Genomic DNA, 24,250 nt, shown 5'->3' on the forward strand with positions numbered 1-24,250 from the left:
GTGTGTGTGTGTGTGTGTGTGTGTGTGTGTGAGCACACCACTCACCTACTGGTAATGAAGATACTTTCTTCAATAAATTAACTTAAGTCCCGGGAGGATCTTCAGCGCCCAAAACTAATACAGGATATGGATACAGGAATATTAAGACAAATTTAAGCACTTTGGCATGGCAAGAAGGTTAACGCTGCTACTAGGATATCAAAAAATACAGCAGCAGTCTTACACCATATACATACAGGTAGCACCAGAAAACAAAACTGCAGGTCTATAAAAGGCTCTTCTCTGAAAGTAAAAGAACATACTTTTTCTAGGGTATTGGCAAATCAAACCCAGAGTAATGCATATTTGAAAAAGAATGTAGATCCTAAGTTCTCTAAATTCCGCATCTTGATTAAATTAATTTTAGGAGACATTTCCAAAAGTAGGCACTTCGACCACAGTAGCTGTGGTTATTAGAAAGGCCTCCAACACACTTACTTCCCACTTCTGTATGTAAGCACTACACTAACCCACAATTCCTAGATTCGGGTCAACGGAAGTGTCCGATTCCACCAGTCTGCTTTGACCCATAATGTAATGGTGGTGGTGTGTGTGACGTCACTATGGCACGGTGTTTCTGAGTTGATGTGTTTGTAGACGTTGTGTTGTATTTGATGGTGCTCTCTGGCGATGGATGTGACCGAGCTGAGTTTAACATGTGGTATTTGGTGCATTTGAGTTTTGGTTGTCATTGTAAATATGTTTATTTGAGTTTAGGTAGTTGGTGTGGTACCGTGGATTATGGAAGCGTTTTCAGTGAGTTATTAATGTTTTCTTGTTTGTGTGTTTGGCATTTTGGTTAGGTCTGATTAGTTTGGTGTTTGTTGTGCAGAAAGAAGCTAATTTCTTTATTGCTTTTTTGATAGTGAAGTTCACGAGTGTATCACTACAATCTGTGATGGGTGACGATATGATGTCTGTCATACAGTTTCTGCAGATGTTTGGTATTTTTGTTAAATATGTTGTCTCACGTTTGTGGCAACAACATGAGGCTGACGAGAGTTCCGGCGGCTCGGACCAGGGGCACACATATGTGGTGTTGTTGGCACGACAATTTCTGGCAGTTGATAAGATGTGGCACCTGATTTGAGAAAGCTAGGTTGGCCATGAGGGAGATTGGCCTCCTTACTTATTATTTTTGTTATCAGTCCACCATAAATTTTTGTGTGCATGAGACTAGTATGAGTGAGAGAACTGTTTTGGATTGGTTTTCTTTTCATCGAGAGGTTTATTCAGAGGTCTTGAGCTGGGTTGTGGGAGTGGACGGCTGTTATTAGGGGGTGGGAAGGGTGAGTGTATTTTTAGGATTTTGTAGGGTCATAGGAGGGAACTGGTGGGTCTGATTGAGGAATGTATCGAGGGAGATAGTACTATAATTTCTGATTCAATTTCGACTTATATGGGTTTGGGGAAGAGAGGTAGTAAGCATTTAGTAGTTAACCACAGAACTGAGTTTAAGGATTAAGACACTAGAGCCTGTATTAACACTATAGAGATATTTTGGGTGGCAATTAAATCAGTGATGGGGTCTTCCAGCCTGCAATCTAATTTAGATGAGTATTGCTGGCAGAGAGTATCCCTGATAATTATTGTATTTTTCACAATTTTTTTTTTTAGGGCTGTGGGGAGATGTACATATAGGCTGAACGTGGTTAGTTGAGGGGGTTGTGTGTGTGTAGTGGATGGGTTGTTTGTGGGGTTAATGGGGCAGGTTATGGGGTGGGGTGGCGTTTAAAAATTATATTGGAGGGGACCAGTCTGGCTGCTATTAGTTTTGTTTGTAAGATGTGACTGATTTTGGTTTACTTTTGTGTTTCTTTGCTGGTGGTGTTTTTTCCAGGTGTAATATTAGTGGATGGGGTTGGTTTATGGGTGGCAGATTGTGGATGTTTTAGGGGATTATTTTTTGTTTCTGGTGCGTGTACGAGTGCATGCACACTGTGGCCAACATATGTGGTAATGCCGGGGGTGTCTGTTGATAAGTAATTTTTGTTTTTATTTCATTCTATAGTAATTGTGGTGTTCTGTCTGTTGTATATTTATGGACAGTCAGTTGTATTTTAATTGAAGTAGTAAATATGGGATATTCGGGTTTTTGCGCTGAGGTTTTGGTTCCACTTTTCTGAGTTGTAGATGTTGGTTTTTTGTTACGGATAACTGTGATTGAGCTATATAGGTCAAGGGAAATAGCAGATTCGTATGGTTTGTTGGTGTACTGGAATGCCGTAATTTAATTTTTTTTTTTTCGTCATTTGTTTTGGGATGGTCGGTGTTTTTCTATTATTGTATATTTCGCGTGTCCCTGCCAAAAACCCACCATTTTTCACAACTGTCCCATTAATTTCATTTTATTTTTTAAGTGACATGTTATTGTGTAATTTTTATTTTTGTTTGCATTTGCTGTCATTGTCACCATTTTGTATACAAGGAAACTAGCAGTTTCTGCCATACTAATGATATCATAGGTAAAAGCAGACAGGTGGAATCTGACACTTCTGTAATGCCCTTGATATGTATCAAGTATAAAAAGCATACATGAGGGTACTGCTTGTTTAAAAAAAATCAGAAATAAATATATTCTGCAGGCAACAGAAACAAAGTAGTGTGGAATGCCATAAAACATGACACTGGGGATGACAGACAAATACAACAACATACAAATCACAGATAAGGGCAATATAAAAGAAAATCTTCAGGAATCAGCAGATTTTCTAAATGAATAATTCTCTAGTCCTCCACAGAACTAGCAGCCAAATCTTCCCAATACACATGTTGCACTCACAATGACACATATACCCAGCACGGCAATTATGTTTTACACAGAGTGTGAAGTCAGGAAGACAATTGAGAAATTAAGTTAGCAGGCATGGACGAGGTTCCAGTCTTTGTGCTGAAGGTGTGCATCGACAGCTTGCGAGCCTCATTAACAAACATGCAGTTTCACTATGGTCTTCATTCTTAAAAGTGAGTTGCATGAATAAATATAAACTTTTTAACAAATAACAGTTTGGTTTCTGAAGTGGGAGAACAATATCGACAGTTACAGAATTAACAAAAGTGGTCAAAATCCTTGACAAGGATTACTGTGTTAAAGACATGTACTTAGACTCGTCTTAGGTTTATGACACTGTTGACCATAAAATACTGCTAAAAAATCAAGAAGCAATAGGGGTGAGAGGTATGGGGAACTGGTTGTTCCAGTCTTACCTGAAAAACTCTGAAAAATAGCAGAGAGGGTGCACATCGTAACTGCGGATAATATTTTAGTTAAACAATTGTCAGACCAGAAAGACACAAACATAGGTGTACCTCACGATAGTTTACTGAGACCTCACAGTAGTTTACTGAGTCTAATTCTGTTCCTAATATATATCAATAACTTTTAAGTATCAGACATGGAGATAGAGTTATTTTTTTGATGATCTCAATTTCATAGTGACTGTTAAAATAGCAGACCTATTATAAGAGAAAACAAATGAACCTCCGAAGGAGTTTACAATTGAGAAGTATGTAATAAATTAACATTTAACACAAAGAAAACAAATAATAGGCACTTCTGCATAAAGAAGAAAAGTAACTCTTGTTGCATTAAGCATATATGACAAATCTACAGTTTGTGTACCGCAATGAACAGAGTTTTTAGGGACAAATATCAACCGTAACATGGAATGAACATAAAAAAAATTGTAAAAAAGAATTTCATCAGCATGTTATGTTGTTACAGTTCTATCATTAGTTTTTAAAAGCCAATGTTGTGGTTACACAATATTCTAACGTACATTCATATCTTAGCTATGGAAATTTAAGGAACAAAATACGGATAATTTTTAAACTGCTTGAAAGGATCATAAGAATATAACTGGATGCAATAGTCTGGCTTAATGTACAAAAACTTTTTTTTTTTTTTTTGGGGGGGGGGGGGGAGATAGGTATCCTTACTGCACCAAGTGAGCAGATCTACCTGTCTGTTGAGTATATAAAGGAAGACACCACTCAATATTACTCCCGGTGATCAAGAAAGAAAATTCGGTTTGGACTTACATTTATAAAGGAAAAACAAACTCAAAACAGCATTTTCTATCAGGGAATAAAATTGTACAACAAAATACCATATGAGATGAAAAAGAAAAAAGTGCTAAACACATCATTTAAAAGTAACCTAAAACATTCACAACTAATGAATGCTATACAATTAAATACTACCCGCATTAGATGTTAACACTGAAAGGGAATAACAACATCCTGTCACACTACAATACATGATCACAATGTAATGCTATTACATGGGAATCTTTTGCAAAAACATATAGTGTACACCACTCATGTATCATTCTGAGTTTAACATCTTAGTCAGCATAATGTGATGCCGACTAAGGTCTTCAGGTGGATTCAGAACAGGACAAGAAGACGTGCATGTGGCATAACTGCACATTCACAGGCCCCACATCAGTTATCCAAACAGACTGGAATTACCTCAAAGAGCATAGCAACAAAGGGGTCAAGAGAAATTTTTCTGATTACGGTTTTAGGGCGCAAAACTGCTATGGTCGTAAGCACCCATTCTGTGACTCAGGGAAGTGTAAAAAAACCGAATGTTAAATCAGCATCAATGGGAGCAAAACAATGTCATCTCACTAACACTGATAAACTCAAGGACGTGATCGGCTGAGTTCGTGTCATCTGCTAAAACGGAAGATATATCAGGCAATAGCTGTAAACAGGCGCGTAGCGGATTAAAATAGGGGCACTGAAGTAAAAAGTGTCTCACCATCCACAGTTGAGAGCAGTGGGTACAAAGCGGGGAAGGATCGCCACTTAAAATATGTTGATGGCTAAAAAAGACAGTGCCCTATCTGGAGTCTAGTTAAAATTACCTCCTCTCAATGACAAGTTCGGGAGGAAGAGGTCCGATCACAGGGAAGAGGTTTTACATCCTGTAATTTATTATCGGGAAGTGTAGACCGATGTGTGTGCCGTAAAAGAGCAACACGACAACATAAGACGCTCTGCAGATCGGCAAAGGGAACTGTGCGAACAGCGGGCCGAGGAAGAGAGACTGCAGCCGCTATATTGGCTGCCTCGTTTCTGCAGATGCCAATGTGCCCTTGGATCCAGAGGAATTCCACGGAGATGCCCCCCCCGCCCCCCAAGTGGAGGCAGTCCTGAATCCGGTGAACCAGAGGGTGGACAGGATAAAGAGCTTGGAGGTTGAGAAGAGAGCTGAGAGAATCCATGCATATAATATACTGTAGCCGCTTATGGCGACGGATGAATTGGACAGCCTGTGGAACAGCATTAAGCTCCGCAGTAAAAACTGAACACTGGTCGGGAAGCCAAAATCTAATAGGGGTGTCGCCAAAACATATATGGGCACTCCCAACACCAAATGTGGTCTTTGAGCCGTCAGTGTAAATAAATGTGGCATCCTCCATTTGTGTGCACAGAGCAGCAAATGCCTGATGATAAACTATAGGGGGGGGGGGGGGGTACTATCCTTGGGAAGCTAAGAAAGGTCACGGAGAAGGCAGGTCTGGGGACAAAGCCACGGTGGCACCGTGCCCCCATTTGTCGAGAACGTTTTAGGAAAGTGGAAGGAAAGAGAACATAACAGACTCCCGGTGATAGAAGAGAGGAAGAGCAGCCCCTGCATACCCTAAAACCAAGGAGGCGTCGAAAAAAAAGGGCATGGGTCAGATGAGCAGGCATGGAAGACAGATGGCTAGCGTAATGACTCAGTAGGACAGCTCACCAATTGGACAGCGGAGGTTCAGCAGTTTCAGCGTAAACGCTCTCCATGGGGCTGGTGTAAAAAGCTCCATACACTAAATGCAATCCATGATGGAGGGCATAGTGGAAATGCCGAAGAATTGACGGCCGCGCGGAGGAGTAAACTATGCTTCCATAGTCCAATTTTGAGAGCACTAAGGCGCGATAGAGGCGGAGGACGACCATTCTGTCCACTCCCCAGGAGGTACCACTCAGAAAACAAAGGGTGTTGAGGGATCACAGGCTGTGAGCTGAAAGATATGAATAGTGGGAAGACCAGCACAGTTTTCTGTCCAATGTAAATCCCAAAAATTTGGCGACGTGCGCGAACGGAAGGTCAACAAGGCCTAGATGTAGGGAAGGCAGAGGAAACTCTGTATGACACCAAAAATTTACACAGGCGGTCTTACTGGGAAAAAATCTGAAGCCGGATTCGATGCTCCACGAGTGGAGGCGATCGAGACATCCTTGAAGATGTCGTTCAAGAAGGTTGGTCTATTGAGAGCTGTAGTAGATTGTAAAATTGTTGACAAAGAGGGATCCCGTGACATTGGGAAGGAGACAATCCATAATTGGATTTATGGTGATAGCAAACAGTACAACACTTACCATGGAACCCTGGGACACCCTGTTTGCTTCAGAGAAAGAACGGGAGAGAGTAGTATTCACCCGCACCTTAAACCCGTGCTCTGTCATAAATTCACAAATGAAAAGGGGTAGCTGACCTCGAAAGCCCCAAGAGAACAGTGTGCGGAGGATGCCTATCCTCCAACAGGTATTGCATGCCTTCCCCAGATCAAAATACATTGCTACCATTTGGCATTTCCTGAGACAATTGTTCATGATATAAGTAGAGAGAGCAACAAGACAGTCAACAGCAGAATGATGCTTTCGGAAATCGCATTGAACAGGTGTTAAAAGGTTTCAGGACTCCAGCCACCAGCCTAAACAGCAATTCACCATATGCTCCAAAACCTTACACACAATATTCGTGAGAGATATGGGGCGACAACTAGAGGGGAGATGTTTGTCATTTCCAGGTTTTGGAACAGGAATTTTGTTTCACCTTGTGATGTAACTGTTGTCTTGTGTGAAGTCCAGGGGCACAGCACATTTAAAATGGACTCTGTTTGCAGAAGGTGTATTGGACTATGTGGCAGCATCCTCTAGTGTGGGTTACATATGTTTCTAAATTGTTTGCGAGTGCTGTTAGCGATTTATTCCACTTCTTGAGTGCTATTTGTGAGAATAATATTTGAGGAATTTGTGGCAGTCTGTTAGTGATGTATTTTGATGTTGGCAGTTGCGGGCATTAAGAGTTGTTTTCAGATGTGGAATTATTAGTACAGTGTGTGTATGGATGCAGATCTAATTTTATGTCGTATATTTCGGTAGTTATGGACTGGGTCCAGCATATGTGGTGTTGTCACAGGACAATACATGGCTTTCTATCTGGACCAGTTCCTATTCCAAGTAGTCTCCACTGACCATTCAAGAAATTGTGCTGTTGACATTTTTGCTGATGTTAGACTTGTGTGTTGACTGTTTTCATGGTAATAATTTTTTGTTGTAGAATGTATAGTATGTTTATGTGCATAATTATGTGCTTCCTGTTTACCAAAACTGGTGTTAATGCACATTTTTTTATGAATTTCTGGTGATTATGTTCAATTGTGACTGGAAAGTATTGTGGAGTTTGTTTTACCTAGATTTGTGGGTTTTGGTTTTTAATATTAGTTACATGGGTGAGTTTGGTTTTGTGGTACCACAGACAGTTTTATATATATAGTCAAGTGAAATTTCTGGCACTGGGTTTTAGATCTGTGCATGTGTTCATGGTATCGTGGACTTTGTTTAAAGTATATACGTTACGTGACATTTCTGATACTTTTTCTAAAATTGTGGTTTTGTTGACTATTGAGGATTCTGATTGCTTCATTTTTGCTTAGCATGTATTTAGTATCTCATCAGTATTAAGACAATATATATTTAGTTTGTCAACGTCTAAAATCCTCAAATTCCTGCAGTTGTCCCACTAATTACAGGTTAAGTATTTTTCATATTTGTGTGTCTTTGTGGGTAATAAGTGATGCCATGATCACCATAGCTTAAAATAGGTATGTCCACCATCTCAATGACACCACAGGTCAAAGCCGATGGGTGGATACACAATCTTTGATTATGCCCAAGATGTTCATGGTGCAGGAATCAGCAGCAGTCACTGTGTGTGTGTGTGTGTGTGTGTGTGTGTGTGTGTGAAATCAAGGAAACTGTACAGTAGGAACAACCAAATGAGGAAGGGCAGTTGTTAAAACAATGAACCTTTACAGAATGAGATTTTCACTCTGCAGCGGAGTGTGGGCTGATATGAAACTTTCTGGCAGATTAAAACTGTGTGCCCGACCGAGACTCGAAATCGGGAGCTTTGCCTTTCGTGGGCAAGTGCTCTACCAACTTAGCTACCGAAGCACGACTCACGGCCGGTCCTCACAGCTTTACTACTGCCAGTACCTCGTCTCCTACCTTCCAAACTTTGCAGAAGCTCTCCTGCTGTGGCTAAGCCATGTCTCCGCAATATCCTTTCTTTCAGGAGTGCTAGTTCTGCAAGTTTCGCAGGAGAGCTTCTGTAAAGTTTGGAAGGTAGGAGACGAGGTACTGGCAGTAGTAAAGCTGTGAGGACCGGCCGTGAGTCGTGCTTCGGTAGCTCAGTTGGTAGAGCACTTGCCCGTGAAAGGCAAAGGTCCCGAGTTTGAGTCTCGGTCGGGCACACAGTTTTAATCTGCCAGGAAGTTTCAATGAACCTTTATTTGGGAGGTTGGAGTTTGTTCTGAACAGATCCCGATTTGTGTTTTTCTAAATCATTTCAACAAGACTGTGGCTGACCGATTGCCCTACTTCTTAAAATTAGAACTATATATCCTACTTGTATGTATATTTTGAGCGATTTATTTTCACTGTATTACAATGATAGATCCTATACTATTTGAAGATGATCCCTGAACAATTAAATTAAACGTTTACGAGATTTTTATTGCTCAGTTGTTTTGTAAGGGAAATAAATTATGAAGTGATTGATGATGTTTTGAGAGCAACTTTCACTATTCTTGCAGAGACAAATGTTAAGGAAGGGCTTTTCTTTAATGCAAGATATGTACCATTCACTTGTTAGATTTACTAACAGTATATATCACAAAGACTGGTGATCACGAACATCACGACGCCAACTCTCTCATGGCCTTCAAACACTGGCAGTGAAATTTTCTTCCACCATAAGGATTCTAACTGGCTTACCTCCAAGTCAAATGCAACTGAACAAATGTGCCAGCTCAACTACAGAGGTGAGTATATTCGAAGTTAAGACCCATGAATTTATATAAAAATGCGATCTCCCTTCATTTTGACATGGCCAATCAAAACATGGAAACAGTTTCAGCGACAAGACCAAGGTAATGTGAAATGCTTAACAAGATTCAGAGGACTGGAACACCCGGCTGTCAATAACTGATGCAGCTTGTTCCAGGTTCAAGGCCAAGAGAAGTTACAAGCTACACAAACGAACAGGCGATAAAAGCTATCCAGGGAGGCACCAAATGTCTACTGAAGCCAAAGATAATGGTACGCCAAGGGTGACAGTGTCAATTTTTGCTATTTCACAACACCAGCTGAGGATAAAGGAAATGTTTTAGTCCAGCAACTTTTGTTGACTGCTAAAGCACTACAAAAAATTCTGCTGGACAGTGTATAGTAACTAATATGTAAAAAGAAAAGGCAAAACCCATTTACTAGTGGAAGACCAGGCAGAAAATGACAAATCATTTACTAAAATACGTCAATTTAATGACACAGAACTTGACAACATCTTGTGAAATTGTTCACTCAGCAAAAATTTTTTACAGCTAGTTCCCAAGGATGGACCAGCATTTGAAAGAGGGAAAAAAATTGCAAATAGCAAATACTGCACACAGTTTTCAGAAAGTGCATTTTTTTCCAACTGAAGGGAGAAAAAGTGATCACACATATGGGGTATGAAGTTGATTACAGTGTCTGAATAATTTTTGAGAAAACCTGACCATTTGACAGTAAATGCTGCCTGTAAGCTAGCTCTGCCTGTTGTTTTTTCTTAAGAGATAATTCCTACAGTATCAGCTAACAGCACACCAATAACAAGGTGGAGTGTTAGTAACGTCCCATATTCTGTTGAACACACATAAAATGTGTTCCTGCCTTCAAGAAATCCAATAGCCTATAATATTTTTCACTGGTGGTTGTATATATCATATGACTTTACCATTGTCCAAGTTCTTTTCAGGGAATGGTATAGTGGTTTTGCACTGTTTCTAGCTCAATACATTTTCATACCGTAAGTACTACAGAATTCTTTGCAACACTTTAAATAGTTACTTGAATATTCAGTAAAACTAAGAGATCTGTATCATAAAACACACTGAAGCTATGGATCAACAACCTTGTAGGAAACACACCAATCTACAATATACTGTCAACGACTGCTACATCTACCTTGGTGGAATTTCTGATCGAGTACAGGCCTACACCTTCCTCACAAGAGGAGCAATTAATGCTCAAAGTCAAATGGCTGCTAGCAGATCAGAAGTCATTAACGATTGTTGTCATACTGACAACAAGAAACTGTTCAGAATGAAGTATAAGACGACACACAACAGTAAGGTGAAGTACAACACCACCGTGCTTTATTAGGCATGGTACTTTTGGTCATTCACTTGTCTTTCTACAGCAACATAAACTATGATACCACAGTATCAACATTAAAAACAATAATAATAGTGTTAGTCATGAATTATAGTTAAACAGAGAAACTTGGATACCGGAAAGGTGAAGAAAGATGTCTACAACATTACTTGTAACGATAAAGTTAACAACAACTTCATTAGGTCTAAGTCATAGAAATTGTTAACTTGCTGCAAACTGCAGTAGAAATCGAAAATCATAGATTAATAATTCGAACAACCAACAATGGCACAGAATGTTGTATGCAATAAAAAAATAGAAACACACTGATACTGCCGGTGTTAAGTGAAACCAGTGCAATGAAGGAATTGTAAAATCTACCAACAATCTGATTCGAAAGTAAAAAGATTTAAAACAGGGTCACTTTATAATCTCTGCGAATTAACAAACTCCTCTCTTGATAACGCAATATAACACTCGACCTAAGACGCATCAAAATTAGAGCATCACATGTCGTAAATAATTTGTTGCAAAATTCAACCACGTACAACAACGAAGTCCAGCATCTCTCCATACAAAATAGGTAGGTATATATTCCTTTTCGAATGGTAAATGAGAATGATTAAGGTGCGATCTGCTGACAAAACTGTCATCTAACATTCACACTGTCTCCAGTTTAATTATTTCTCAATTAAGACTCCGCTTTACCACCATTAATACATATTGCGTAATCTCTCGAAAAATAAATTAATTGGAGGGATGAACTCGGCCGCATTGTTAGAGGTTACATTCTCAAATTTCACGAAATTTTTACCAACACTGAAACAGCATTTTTGAGTTCCATCATAATCAAGCAACGAAGACAATAACAAAATTGTTACTAATGAAAGATTAAGAACCTGATTAACATCTTACCTTACTCTCCGCAGCGATAATCACTTATATAAGATATTGGCATATCTTTGCCATGCAAACCAATTGCAGTTCCAAGAATATTATCAAATATCATATTACTCATATCACATTATTAACACCATGTGTTCCAGTTTTGAAACGAATATGCAACTTCATAGATAACATTATCCTACACGGCTACCAACAGCAAGGCCATCACGTATGTGTGCTTTGTTATTTCTGAAATTGTCACGGCAAGGATACACACCTTTAAAAATCTACTGATTCCTGCATAATGTTTGCCTGAAAACTGTTCAAAACTTTCACAACAGAATACCAAACTCCACACTAAACCCTCGACAGGGATGGAAAGTATATAGGATGTATACCAAGCTCGTCTTATTATAAGAGTTAAAATTTATAGTAGTATTTGTTATGGCCTATGTCCTCATTACAAATATTTTTCACAGCCCAAAATTGTTTCACCTTGTTCGTTCAACATCTTTCTAACCAGAAACACAACACGCTTCTAAACCATAAATATTCAACTCTCAACTGTCTTTCTCTAAATAGATATGATGCATGTAACAAGTAATTTCTCTGATCAGCATGGTCAAACAGCATAAAAAGGAATCCCGAGATTCACATTTAATTAAAGAAGGGAAATACAGTTTCACTGATCGAGTCATAAATGCAGACTCCGGACTATATTCGAGATAGTTTACTGGTCAAACGATGGGAAGAAGTTCACCAATGAGAGACAGCGGATGATAAATCATATTATTTCCTAAACACATTCACGCAATGCTATCATTAGATTTGGCCAAAGATCTCTTTTTACGTGGCGTTGACGTGACTGAGACCAGGTACACTGAAACTGTAGCAAAATGAGAGAAAGTGTAGGTAGCATTTGAGATAAAAGTGACTCAAGCCGGTTCGCACACGCAATGAAAGTGTCGCGACAGCTACTGGTATTCTGCAGTGGTAATGTAGTTTCATACGTGAATTCCCAATTTTTAGAGGCGCAACTTAAGAACCGCAACTTTTGTCATGCCACAAAAGCTCAACTTTGCGGCGCCACTTCCCTTCCACCACCGCTCCCCGGTGGCTGAATTTCGAAACACAAGCATTGTGTTGGAGTTAAGACAGACACTGAGGAGTCATTGCACTGTACTCCATTTAGTTTCAGTATATTTTCCTTTTATTGCTGAAAAAAGTGAAAACAGTGCTCGACAGGCACAGTTTCGCAGCTTATTGATTGACTATTCCGTCGGCTCTTAGTAGAATATTTTATTCATTATAAATGAAGAAGTGATTTCACTCATAACTTGTATTTGATTTTCTGTAGCAGTGTGTGTGTGTGTGTGTGTGTGTGTGTGTGTGTGTGTGTAGGTAATATTTGCACACCAAGGATGTATCCTACAACCTTAAAAATTTTTGGATGAATAAATAAATAAACTTATTATCTAACCAAAAAATGAGTCATATAAACTTCGTGATTGGCAAGACAAACCACTGTATAAATTGTGGATTACAAGCTGGAAATAGCCCCTAGGTATGATGAGGCAAATGTTAAACTAAAAATTAGTTATTCCAAATGCCTTTGTCGATGAATACAATAAGATTCTAAAATCTGGAAAGAGTGGCATGTTTGCAGATGATGTTTACATGCCAGCTGTTGGATAGTATGGCATAGCGTACAGCACCTTTTTTAAATATGTGTTTGCGGCCCCTGATTTGTGCCTGCGTGAAACCTATTTTCCAATGGCATATTTGAGTTTCATCTTCCTGGTAGTTAACTCCTGTCACAGCTCTAACGCCACAAGATGCACTGATACCTGCACATATGATTCCAATTAATGCCATACTGAAAGATATGCAACTACATAGAATTTGTGACGTCCTTTGTGAACTGTAGTTCACGCTTCCACTACAGAAAGCCACAAGCTGTGGTTGTGTGTGTGAACCCGGCTTTACACGAGGAAGAGACGATCAATGACTAGCTTTTCACAATAAGGAATTAAAAGTTCACTGCAAGTAGTAGCCTACTGGAAAATCCTCCACCTTGTCTTAAAAAACACAGTGCAAAAGTACAAAATATCAAGAAAAAAAGCAAAGATAATTTGTAAGTATTAGCCCTACACATGAAAGTAATAAACTCGATGAGTTAAGTGTTGGAACTCTCTGATGACAATATCTGTGAAGCAGATGAGCTATATCCTAATAACAAAGGCCTACAAATTTTTATTTTGCATTTTTTTTGCAACACTGGTAATCATTCTGGGTGCTCCTAATGATTATTATTGATGTGCTGAGTTCACAAAAGCCAGGGTTTTCCCTCTATATGTAAAGTTGTTTGACAAGAAGTGATGAATATCCAGAAAATTCACAAAAAACACATACATTCAAGAAAACTTTTATTTAACATTATGAACCAAGGCAATAATATCGAGGATGACCTTTAAAAGATAGCTTAGATTAGATTAGATTAATCATTCATTCCAAGACTTACAAAAGATGGGATCCTTCTGGGTGAGAAACATGTTAGATAAACACATTACAAAAATGTAATTAGAAAAACTTGAGTTTCATTAATTTTAATGATCCTCAGTCAATAAACAGTAAAATTATGTACATGAATTAAAATTAAACTTCTAATATTTATAGGTTTAATACTTACATCTGCTTTCGTTAAGTCCATCATTCATAGGTAGATACTTGGCTATTGCAACCAAGTATTGTCAAAAAATAAAGCAAATTATTCATTTCAATGATCCTCAGTTAAGAACAGTCAAATTATGTAGAAGATTTAAAATTAAACTTCCACTATTTACAGACTTACATCTGTTTCTATACATCCATCATTCACGCAGTAGGTAGTTACTTGGCTGTTACAACCAAGTATTGTCAAAAATTATAGTATAATAAATTTTTATTAAATGGTCTACTGCACTTGTTGAGTAATTCATGGATGGAATAGAAGGGGTTGGCCACCAAAAATTCTTTTAAATCATGTTTAAATTGTGCCTTGTCTGAAACTAACCTCTTTATGGTTGCTGGTAACTTATTGAAAATATGTGTTGCTGAATACTGGACTCCTTTCTGGGCAAGAGTAAGTGATTTTAAATCTTTATGTATATTGTCTTATGCCTAGTATTGACACTGCGTACTAAGCAGTTAGTTGGAAAAAGAGATGTATTATTTACAGCAAACTTAATTAAGGAATAAAAATACTGAGAAGCTGTAGTTAGTATGCCCAATTCTTTGAATAGGTTTCGACATGGTGTTCTTGGATTTACACTACACATTACTCTTATTATACGCTTCTGCACACAAATAACGAGATTGTTCATGTTTTCAGGCATTATTATTGACCCAGTTGAACAGCTCTGTGAGTCAGATCATTATGAAGTTAGATTGACCACTTCTGTCAGATGCTGGGTCGAATATGAATTTTGTTTCTGTTGATGCTATTGACAGATGGTGTTTTACAAGACATCTGAATGGGAATGGGAAATGGAAATTAGAAGAACTGGTAAGTGGGGACACTGACACTTACGAGCTTATCTATTCATCACTTCATTGACATGTCATCTATTAGCAGACTATTGAGAAGGGCTTTGAGATCGTTGCCATCAAACTATCAAAGTTTAAATTAATAACTGTCGCTTTTATTACTCTCCATTTATTGGTAAGCTAGATAAATTTCTGAATAAATCAAGAACAATGACTTGGTATGGAACTTTAAAGGAGATTACAACTTTTTGTTTACTTCAAGTTTTACAATGTTATCCCCCCTCCCCATCACATACACACACACCCAAACACATCTGTCACAATGATACCTAAAAAGGAACTGTGGCTTTTCAAATTAAATGCCTCAATGCTTCACACTTAAATAATCGCAAAACACATTTGGCTGAAAAACAACATACTACACAGAGAGTTGACATTTCATGTTAAGACTAATTGGCCTGATGTAGCAAAACTAACTGATCAATCTTATGGCAAATGAAACTCCATGTTCACTAAGACATTACACAATTACTACCAGCTACTGGAAGAATGCAGTTAATTCCATTTTTATGCCTACATTTGGTGTAAGGTACAGTGGACCCTCAACTTAAATGTTTCCACATGTAAACTGTTCTGTGGTGCATTTCAGGTGCTACAGCGGTATCTACATATCAAAGTTACATAAAAGATGTAGACAGTTCAATCAGATGCCATGTTTTTCTATATTGCTAAAATACACTGTAAAAAAAAAATAGCAGCACCAAGAAGGGGCTATACAACATAAACAAAAGTTGGTAGGCATATCTCTACATCTGAAAAATAATGTCTATTCAAATTTCACACCAGTCGCGTAAGGGTGGCGATAGTAGCATCATTATCAGGATCCAAATCATATTTGCTTTAAATATATGCTGTAACAGTCGTGAGCGTTAGTTATCTTTGAGACTGGACACGGTGAGTTGACGTGAGTTGATGCTTGTCAAGAATGCCTCTAAGGTGACAAAAACGCCATTATTATCACTTCTCTGAGTTTGAATGAGGTCGTGTAGTAGGGCTACTAGAAGCTGGACTTTCCTTCTGCAGCACTGCAGAAAGACTTGGCAGGAATGTAACCACTATACACGATTTCTGGCAGCAGTGGTCATGAGAATGTGAGGTCACAAGAAGGCTAGGCTCCAGATTGAGACATGGCACTACGGAGAAGGAAGATCACTATGTTTGACTTATGGCTCTGGCACATCGTACTGCATCTACAGCAGCAATCTGAGCAGCAGTTAACACAACAATGACACAACGAAATGTTATAAATCGATTACTTCAAGGTCAGCTTAGAGTCAGATGCCCTGTAGTACACAGTCCACTGTCCCCAAACCACCGCCATTTGCGACTTCAGTGGTGTCAAGTGAGAGCTCATCGGAGGTCTGATGTGTTTTCTGATGAAAGTTGGTTCTGCTTTCGTGGGCGATGTCCAGGTATTAGTTAGAAGGCCAGCTAAGGGTCTGCGACCACCCTGTCTGCATGCTAGACACACTGGACCTACATCTGGAGTTATGGTCTGGGGTGCTATTTCGAATGATAGCTGGAACACTCTCTTGCTATCCCATATACCCTGGCAGTATATCTGTGTATCAGTTTGTTAATTTGACTTGTTGTACTGCCATTCATTATCTGAATTCCATGGAGTGCTTTCCATCAGGATTATGCTCGCCCACATACAGCTGTCGTAAACCAACATGCTCTACAGAGTGTCGACATCTTGTCTTGACCTTCTCGATCACCAGATCTGTTTCCAGTGGAGCACTATGGGACTTCATGGGACAACAACTCCAGCATCATCCACAAACCATGTGAACTGTCCTTGTATTGACTGACGAAGTGCATTGAATTCCATCCGACAAAACGACATCTAGCACCTATACAACACAGTACATGCACATTTCCAAGTTTGTATTCGATGTCCTGATGGTTGCACCAGTTATTAATGTACCACACCATTTCACATTTGCATTGACTTACCTCACAGTTAACTTAACCTGTGATCTTGCAATGTTAATCACTTAAATATGTTGCATAGTCAACTGTATTCCCGAAATTTCATTACTTCACAGTAATTATTTCTTGGTATGGCGATTTTTACCCATTGAGGCGTAGCGCCTCTAAATCGTCCCTATTGAGATGGGGGATTTGTGAACAGGTGTGCAGTATGAGTTAAGTGCAAGACAGGTGGCGTCACATGGCTCGAGTGTATGTAGTTTCTATGCCATATAATAGAGGCCACTGGCTGATGAACACTGTTGGAGATGTAGTCAAACTACTGATTATTTTATTTCCGATTTTGTTTGTTTAATTTTCTAATTTTGTTTTAATTACTACTATTATTCTACTTTGTAATTAGAGTAAAAGAAAGTGTGAATGCAATTGAGTAAAGCTTTTATACTATACATTGAAGTAACAGGTGTCTGAGTAATGTTTGAGAATGAGGTGTGTTATTCATTCGTATCAGGGAATTTTTTATAAACTATTTCGTCACTTTATGGTACTGGGTAAATGAGATTATGATTTTGGCAAAGTAATTTTGTTAAGAGGGAAGTAATTTCATATTTGTGGGTTTTCCAAATTTATTTATGTTAATTTACCGTTGTGATTCAGTGAATTTTGATTGGTTCTGTATATATGCAGGGGATTGAGCGAGTTTGATGCTGATTTCCAATTGGCTGTGATGTTTCTCTGTCAATCAGAAATTAGCATATTCGCGCGTTTTTTTGGGACTAGAAGAGGTAGAGTGGAGCCAGGGCTTGGATCTCATAGTGATCAGACATACTGATATGTTCTCTGCTGGAAATTATTAATATTGTGATATTTCGGAACTAAAATGTTTGAGAAGTGCTGTAATGTATGGAAGAGAATTCTAGTTAAAGCACAGTGTGAAATTCGAGCATTTGATGACATTTAAACCATTATTTACCATTTGGTGTGTTGCTTACTCGCGAACTTGGACGTTTTGTTCTGTGGGACTAATACTAGCAACGTTTGAGCGAACAATTCTAAAGGAAACAGTCCGTTTCGAAACTTTTGGAAGAGTTACCATAAACTGGCTATTGTTATGAATGAGGAGTGGGCATGAATGTCTCAAACAATGTACAGTTTAGAGTACGTCTTGGCAGTAACTGTTGTGTGTTAGCTTATTCTAATAGAGTGAAACATTATATACACAAATAACTTCATTTAACTATTTCCTTCCACTAAGAAAACAATTTTAATGTGACTGAGATTTTGGCATGTATAGCTGTTTTTTTTCTATAGTTTCTTCCAGTTGAGAAATGCTTGCCAATATCTTAAAGGAAGTGTGTGTGTGTGTGTAAGAATAAATTCACCACCAGGTGAATGGAACGTAGTGAAAACCACAATGAGTTGCCAGTTCGTCAGTATATAAATGGTGATAAAAGGTCAATTATTGCCTTTATTACAAATGGTTAAGGCCTACTTGAGGTTACAATATTTACCAATAGGAAGTATGGTGCCAAGGCTCTATAAAACAATTGCAGAATATCTCCCATAATCAGCTACTAAATATTAACAAAATGCAATTGAAATACGGTATGTCTCACAAAGGCGTTTACACTGTTTGAACTTTAAAACTGAGGAGTTATTAATAATAACCTTATCAAATTGTGATTATGTGATGCTTTCATGAATAGTGTGTGTAGTCATTCATTTTTTAAATTTTGTTTAGTTTCAGTTACCAGTAACTAAATATGAGTAAGAAAATGGCTGAAAACCTGTTCTTGAAGTAAAGAAAATGAATTTTAAAGTTTTATTGGAAATATGAAAACATGAAAGAAATGCACACATAATGGTGGTCTGGGTTTAATACTGCGCCATCATCACATGCGACAATCACGAAATTATGCATCAAACTTGAGAGGGAAGGAAGTGCATATGATCTGAAGAAGGGACAGTGTGGCAGGAAGAAATCAGTAGCAGAAGAGAGAGGGGTGGACACAATGATACAAGCTTTCACAAGATCCCCAAAGAAGTCCATACAACAAGTTGTGCATGAATCAGATGTAAGGAAATAAACTTTTCACCACATTTTAAAGTAAGTTATGTGTGAACTGTGTATTGCTGGGTTACTTCATGTAATGACTGATAACAATTTGCGTAGGCGCTTCGAATTTTCTGAATGATTTTTCGATAATGAGCAGTTGACTCTTATCATTGTTTGGATTGGTGAGGCAACACTTGAACTGATGGAAACCACCAGTAGCTGTAACTGTGTTTGCTGGGCAAGAGATAATCTCTATGTTATGGATGGATGAACTGTTAATCTTCTGGAGTTATCAAGTTGTGTGGTAAGCATGTCAGAGGACTTGTAGGACCATTCTTTTTTTAAGGCACAGTGACAGGTGAAGTAGGGCCATTCTTTTTTGAAGGCACAATGACAGATGAAAAGTACCTTACCATGTACCAGTTGTGCAACAACTAAACGGAGATGAATATTGCTTTTTTTCAACAAGACAGTGCACTGTCACATTACCATTGCGATATGTGGCAATTCCTGGATTGAAGGACACTGTCTATGACACAGAGCCAAGTATGCTGGATGACATGAGAGAGGCGAAAGTGACTGCCTGTGAATCCATTACAATGGCAATCATAATGACCATAATGCACTTGTGCCATCTGTTCTGCAGCATTGCTCCTGCTGATAGAGCACATTTTGTTATTCTTCAACAGTAAAACATCAGTAATGTTGGGCCCACCTATGTAACTTAAGAATTCATGGTCTTTGTTATTTCTGTTCGAGTTACTAACGTAAAAACAGTGTAAAACCCTTTGTGGGACACCCTGTACATGATGTAAGAAAATCCAACAATATAGCCAAAAAAAATGAAATGACCAAACAACGTTTTAGGAAGGTAGGAAGAAGTTGTTTGGAGGAAATCTTTATTGTAATGAACCACCTAACCTAAGTATTTTAGTAATACAAAATAACTATGTGAAGACTGATGTACCCTTGACATCAAGGCATTCCAGAATGCATTGCAGTTGGTGGTATACTCACAGACTGTCACTGGCATAGAGCATCCATCACATCACCATCAAGGTTTCCCGTGAAGAAAGTTACGACGTTGGTGGGGAATTGTGTCAGCATCTCCTAACACAGGAAGTTGCCCTACTCGTATTTTCACTGCACCCACTCTTGTTATAGGAATAGTTTTCGTGCTTCTGTGCCTCATTAATCTTGATTTTATTATTTTGCTTGCCTTACATGACAAATTGTAAATGTTTCATGACAACTTGGAAATTTGTTTCAGTGAGTGTTCTTCGATAAGCGAGGCCAGGTATCTGAAACATAAAAGTGATTAAGGCTTTGCAATAACAGAACAGTGTTGATACCTATACTCTGTCTACATAAATCACAAATTAATGAACCAAGTTTTCTTTGACCATTGGTAAACTTTAACATTATTAGTTCTCCAGTTCCAGTACTATTCTCAAACTTTTTGTATCATGAATGGTATTTTGTAACCTCGCTTTCACATTTCAGTGCCAGAACTCTACTAAGTGAATTGATGTCATGTTGATGTTCCATCTATTGTGGACCCTCCACCATTAGACACTGATGTGATGTGATGGTCCATCCCATTCTATTGACATCTAGTGTGAATCAACTGTAATACGAAATGCTTATGTATTATGTAAGTCATAAACTCACCAAAGACAGTAAGAAGAAGCTAGATTTACCTAGGTCGCACTTCTCCAAACTTATACTAGGATGTGTAAATGCCCAGTTTCGACTGTTGGGTTTGTCTATCGACATTTGTAGTCATATTGAGTCTGAGTATGGTGAACCTCCTGCAGTGCGCAACTTACATCTGCAACTTTCCTGCCAAATCCTTTTGCAGTATTGCAGATGGAAAATATAGCTACTTGTAGCCCTATTACACGACCTCATTCAAACTCAGTGAGGTGTTGATTATGGTATCTTTGCCACCTTAAAGGCATTCTTGACTAATGTGGTGTCACAGCCAGACACCACACGTCCTAGGTGGTAGCTTAAATCGGCCGCGGTCCTGTAGTACATGTCGGACCCGCGTGTCGCCACTGTGTAATCGCAAACCTAGCGCCACCACAAGGCAGGTCTCGAGAGACTGACTCGAACTCAGCCCAGTTGTACGGACGACAGAGCTAGCGACTAGACGTACGAAGCCTTTCTCTCTCATTAGCCGAGAGACAGAATAGCCTTCAGCTAAGTTAATGGCTACGAACTAGCAAGGCGCCATTAGCCTTACAGTGATTGTAATTAGAGTCTCACTTGTGTTCACCATAGAGATGTACAAGAAGAAATTAAAGATAAGTATATGAGAAACTCCGTTCTTTTCTTCATAGCATTAATTACGTATCCTGTTCCAGTACTTCACGCCCGTCTGCGTTAGTCTCGCGTGCCCTTTAAGCCACCTCTATTTACAAGGTGTTGGCCCAGCTGCCGACACATCAACTAACATCCAATGTCAAAGGTAATTAAAGCTCATGACAAATACAGCGTGTATTTAAAGCAAACATGATTTGCATAGTGGAGCTACTGGCGCCACTCTTATGTGACTTCCCGAAATCTGAACAGACATCATTTTCAGATGTAGAAACACGCCTTCAACTTATGTTTATGTCGCACAGCTCTTTCTTGGTGCGGTGATTTTTTTTTTCGACTTGGCATTCTTAAGCTGTGTCATTAATGCACCCAGCTGAATAGTAATTGTAATTTGTAGCTGTAATCATACTCAATTCTTCTTGAAAATTCAGTTTTTAATTGTCATTGAGTATATAATTTGCCAAGTACTTGTAATTAAATTCAACTACTGTTTTGACTACTTTTGCCATCACTGTAGGTAACATGACTAAAGACGATGAGATGCTAGATGCACCTATGGGACACTTCTCCGAGACTACACTAGGATGTGTACGTGACCAGTTTCGACTGTTGGGGTTGTCTATCGACTTTCGTGGTCGTACAGAGTCTGAGTATGGCGATCTTTCTGCGGCATGAAAACCTACATTCGGTATACCTGCTTCTGTAACTTAATAATTCTTAGAAATAGTGTTACTGCTTGCTGTTTTCAGAGCCTAATAACTTCCAAACACTAAAGTGTGGCTAACCAGGATACATTCATTTCAGAAATGCTGCCTGCATATCCACAATCATTGTGTGTATCTCATTAGTATTAATGAATGGAGTCATATTTATAGGTTATGCCCCAGTGGAGTGGATAAATCAGATCTTGCCTCATCTTATTTGATCTGTCTTGTTTGTTGAGTTATTTGATCTGGTTATTTGTTTGAGAACCATGTACATAACATTGTGTCATCTAGTTACATATGCAAAATTAAACATATTTGCACATCAGAATTATTAATTTAGTATTAATATAATGTTGTTGTTGTTGTTGTGGCCTTCAGTCCTGAGACTGGTTTGATGCAGCTCTCCATGATACTCTATCCTGTGCAAGCTTCTTCATCTCCCAGTACCTACTGCAGCCTACATCCTTCTGAATCTGCCTAGTGTATTCATCTCTTGGTCTTCCTCTACGATTTTTACCCTCCACGCTGCCCCCCAGTAATAAATTTGTGATCCCTTGATGCCTCAGAACATGTCCTAACAACCGATCCCTTCTTCTAGTCAAGTTGTGCCACAAACTCCTCTTCTCCCCAATTCTATTCAATACCTCTTCATTAGTTATGTGATCTACCCATCTAATCTTCAACATTCTTCTGTAGCAGCACATTTCGAAAGCTTCTATTCTCTTCTTGTATAAACTATTTATCATCCATGTTTCACTTACATACACTTACATTCACTTACATACACTCCATACAAATACTTTCAGAAACGAGTTCCTGACACTTAAATCAATACTCGATGTTAACAAATTTCTCTTCTTCAGAAACGCTTTCCTTGCCATTGCCAGTCTACATTTTATATCCTCTCTACTTCGACCATCATCAGTCATTTTGCTCCCCAAATAGCAAAACTCCTTTACTACTTTAAGTGTCTCGCTTCCTAATCTAATTCCCTCAGCATCACCCGACTTAATTCGACTACATTCCATTATCCTCGTTTTACTTTTGTTGATGTTCATCTTATACCCTCCTTTCAAGACACTGTCCATTCTGTTCAACTGCTCTTCCAAGTCCTTTGCTGTCTCTGACAGAATTACAATGTCATCGGCGAACCTCAAAGTTTTTATTTCTTCTCCATTGATTTTAATACCTACTCCAAACTTTTCCTTTGTTTCCTTTACTGCTTGCTCAATATACAGATTGAATAGCATCGGGGAGAGGCTACAACCCTGTCTTACCCCCTTCCCAACCACTGCTTCCCTTTCATACCCCTCGACTCTTATGACTGCCATCTGGTTTCTGTACGAATTGTAAATAGCCTTTTGCTCCCTGTATTTTACCCTGCCACCTTCAGAATTTGAAAGAGAGTACTCCAGCCAACATTGTCAAAAGCTTTCTCTAAGTCTACAAATGCTAGAAACGTAGGTTTGCCTTTTAATTAATCTTTCTTCTAAGATAAGTCGTAGGGTCAGTATTGGCTCACGTATTCCAACATCTCTACGGAATCCAAACCGATCTTCCCCGAGGTTGGCTTCTACCAGTTTTTCCATTCGTCTGTAAAGAATTCACGTTAGTATTTTGCAACTGTGACTTATTAAACTGATAGTTCGGTAATTTTCACATCTGTCAACACCTGCTTTCTTTGGCATTGCAATTATTATATTCTTCTTGAAGTCTGAGGGTATTTCGCTTGTTTCATACATCTTGCTCACCAGATGGTAGAGCTTTGTGAGGACTGGCTCTTCCAAGGCTGTCAGTAGTTCTAATGGAATGTTGTCTACTTCCGGGGCCTTGTTTTGACTTAGGTCTTTCAGTGCTCTGTCGAACTCTTCACGCAGTATCATATCTTCCATTTCATCTTCATATACGTCCTCTTCCATTTCCATAATATTGTCCTCAAGTACATCGCCCCTGTATAGAACCTCTATATACTCCTTCCACATTTCTGCTTTCCCTTCTTTGCTTATAACTGGGTTTCCATCTGAGCTCTTGATATTCATGCAAGTGGTTCTTTTTTCTCCAAAGGTCTCTTTAATTTTCCTGTAGGCAGTATCTATCTTACCCCTCGTGAGATAAGACTCTACATCCTTACATTTGTCCTCTAGCCATCCCTGCTTAGCCATTTTGCACTTCCTGTCGATCTCATTTTTGAGACGTTTGTATTCCTTTTTGCCTTCTTCGCTTACTGCATTTTTATATTTTCGCCTTT

General features: G+C 38.8%; 1 protein-coding gene across 1 annotated transcript in view; it reads right to left on the minus strand.

Annotated features, from left to right (window-relative positions):
• LOC126237266 (transcription initiation factor TFIID subunit 3-like) overlaps positions 1-11,908 on the minus strand; it is a 55,602-nt gene extending 43,694 nt beyond the window's left edge. Inside the window, exon 1 of the mRNA XM_049947194.1 lies at positions 11,428-11,908. The gene's annotated coding sequence lies outside the window, so the exon portion shown is untranslated. The remainder of the gene's footprint in view (positions 1-11,427) is intronic.
• Positions 11,909-24,250: the final 12,342 nt, after the last annotated feature.

Source organism: Schistocerca nitens, chromosome 2 (assembly GCF_023898315.1).
Source record: "Schistocerca nitens isolate TAMUIC-IGC-003100 chromosome 2, iqSchNite1.1, whole genome shotgun sequence".
NCBI classification, from domain to species: domain Eukaryota; kingdom Metazoa; phylum Arthropoda; class Insecta; order Orthoptera; family Acrididae; genus Schistocerca; species Schistocerca nitens.